This window comes from Hippocampus comes, unplaced genomic scaffold (assembly GCF_001891065.2).
Source record: "Hippocampus comes isolate QL1 unplaced genomic scaffold, H_comes_QL1_v1.1 scaffold21, whole genome shotgun sequence".
In the NCBI taxonomy this organism is placed as follows: Eukaryota; Metazoa; Chordata; class Actinopteri; order Syngnathiformes; family Syngnathidae; genus Hippocampus; species Hippocampus comes.
Window position 1 is genome coordinate 1,944,896 of NW_017805745.1, and position 2,720 is coordinate 1,947,615.

Consider the following 2,720-nt stretch of genomic DNA (forward strand, 5'->3'; position numbering starts at 1 on the left):
AAAAATAAAAATACAAGCACAATCTAGCAATGATTGTAACATTTTTATTTGTATGTATAAATGATTTTCAAAATTGACATTCTGAATTGCACTACCACAGTGTTAATAGAAAAACAAGCATTAAAAGCAATGTTGTGACTCGCGGCTTGATCATAAGGACTAAAATAAATGTAATTTCGTGTTGTAATACAAAAATACGATAAATAATTTAACCAAATAGACAACTATGAATAAGAATACATTTTAAATGACAACTTGATTTTTATACAGAAGATTTGTTGACAGTGAGTCATACCACCTCACTATGATTTAAGATGAATGAATGAATTTATATTCTCAAGTCAAATCTAAAAGCGTATTTGTGACGTGATTGCCTGCTTCCCTCTTTGGCGTGCGCTTGCTCATGTTTTTTTTTTTTTTTTTTCCCTTCAAGTGTCCAGTGGCGCTGCTACGCACGGTGCATTGTGACTTGGATCAGTCCAACTTTTTTTCTTCTTGAAAAAGTGATGTTTTCCTCTGAAGATCTCGATGTTGTTCTCGTACGATTCTGATGTTATTCTGATGATAGTCTCATCAGGGTTTTTTGTCCCCTTTTTCTGGATCGGTTCTACTCTTAAAAAGCTGGGAGATTTCCCTCATGAGATTCTGATATTATTCTTGAAAGATTGCCGGTTATTTTTAGGATCAGTATGACTTGTTTTTTTTTTTTTGTTTTTTTTCGGTGAGGATGAAATTTCTCCATTTTCTGGATGAAGCCCATTCTCATAAGAGGCCGACAGTTATTTGACAATTTTTAGTTTTTTTTTTCTTGGAGAAATTTGTCTCCAATTTGTTTTTTTAAAAAAAAACGACCGATGCTACTTTTTTCTAACATGCCAGAGGCTGTTGTATATGGATGATTTTGTTCTTTATTCTCATGAGATTATTAGTTGTTTTTTTTTTTTTACTTTTTATATGTGTCTTGACAAAATATGAAGTTCTCATCCTCAAATGTTTTCCTTCTTCACGTTTGGATTTTTTTTCTTGATGACGCGGCGTGATCGGAAGATGCTGACTGTGCCTTTTCACTCCTTTCTTATTCTTTGGCGCTCATCTTTTTCGGGATGCATTTGGATTTCTCTTTTGTGTGCTGCTTTGCATACACTCTGCGTGCGTGCGCGTGCGCGCGTTGTACTTAAAGATGGTAACAAAAGGTGCACGGTGTGTTTTGACAGCCAACGATTTGCCTTGCTCGGATCCAGTAGAAAAGAGCAGATTGGATCTTTCGGGATTGGGATGCATTTATGAAATTCCTGTGGAGATTTTTTTCCCCCCCTTCTTTCTGATTTAGCCGGCAGTTAGACAGAAAGACGTGGATTGTTCCTGCGGGAAAGGAAGCAAAGGGCGAGCGAGCGTGTTTGCCGAGATAAAAGGCAGCCGGGCGTAATCCTTATTGACGCGGCGGGGAGCGCTTAAGTCAGGCGCGCGTCGTCGCCTCGGCGTCCCGACACCTGCCCGGGCGAAGATGTCCTGACAAGATTGCTTTCAAGGCATCGATGAGCCACTCGGAAGCCTCCGGGCGTCTCCTTTGCGCGACTTGTGCAACCGTCTTTGTCAACCGGCGCCGGTTAGCGTTAGCGCCAGCGCCGCCTTTGAGCAGGAGGCTCGCCACGCTGACGAAAAATGCAACGAGACAAGAATACAAGGCAATTCTCATGGGATTGCAACTTTTTGCCCATTGACTTGTTGTTTGGGAGAACTCTGACGTGTTATTTCGGGGGCGTGCATCTCTCCTCTGTCGACGATTCGACTCGTGGGGTGACAATTCGATTCGATTGTGGTACCACTCAGTTTGAGAGGGCATGTTGGAATGTCGTTTTACAAACGTTTGAGTCAATTTAGCACAAATAAAAACGTGCCATTTCCTTCAAGATCGATTGCTCCAATTAAAGACGGTCCGCACTGGAATCTTTGGTAGCAGAAAACGATTTTCCATTTCAAACCTTTTTTTTTGTTGTTACACCCCTAGAATTATTGAAGTAAACATGGCTTTTGTTTTTCTTGAGATACATTTTCCGATAAATTTGACTTTTTGAGAGATTACGACTTTTTTTTTTTCAACGAATGCCTTTTTTCATGAAGTATGACCGTTTTTAAACATCACTATTTGTTCACAAAGTAAAACTTTTCCCCATGATGTGAATTTTTTTGGTGGGTGGGGGCGGTTCGGGGGCGTGGGTGAGTTTTTCTTGAAGACTTTAAGCATGGAAGGCTTTTTTCTTAAAGTAAAACAACTCGTGAAAAATTGACTTTGTTGCAATGATTTTTTTCGTCTCTCCAATAGATATTTTCCATGAATTTATATTCTTGTCATAGTACAACTTTTTTTCCATGGAGAGCATTATTCGTTTATGATTGTATCTGGATGCATAATTCATAAACAACCTTTCTTCTCAGGGCATTGTTTTCTTCATCCGGTGGCCTTACAAGCCTTCCATGACATCAGTAGTGCCATTGGACTCAAAACCAAACCCGCACACTCCTTACCATTGACCCTCCCCCCACCCATCGATCAGGGGTGATTGTTGAACCCCCGCCCCCCCATCCCTCCACCAATCAGCCCTGCCCTGCCCGCCTATCATTGTTTTGATGTGCTCTCCTCACTCAGCCTGTTGCCATGGCGCTGGAGATGGCCGTGCTTAATGATGTCTTGGATCATCGCCTGCCTGTCACAACCCCCC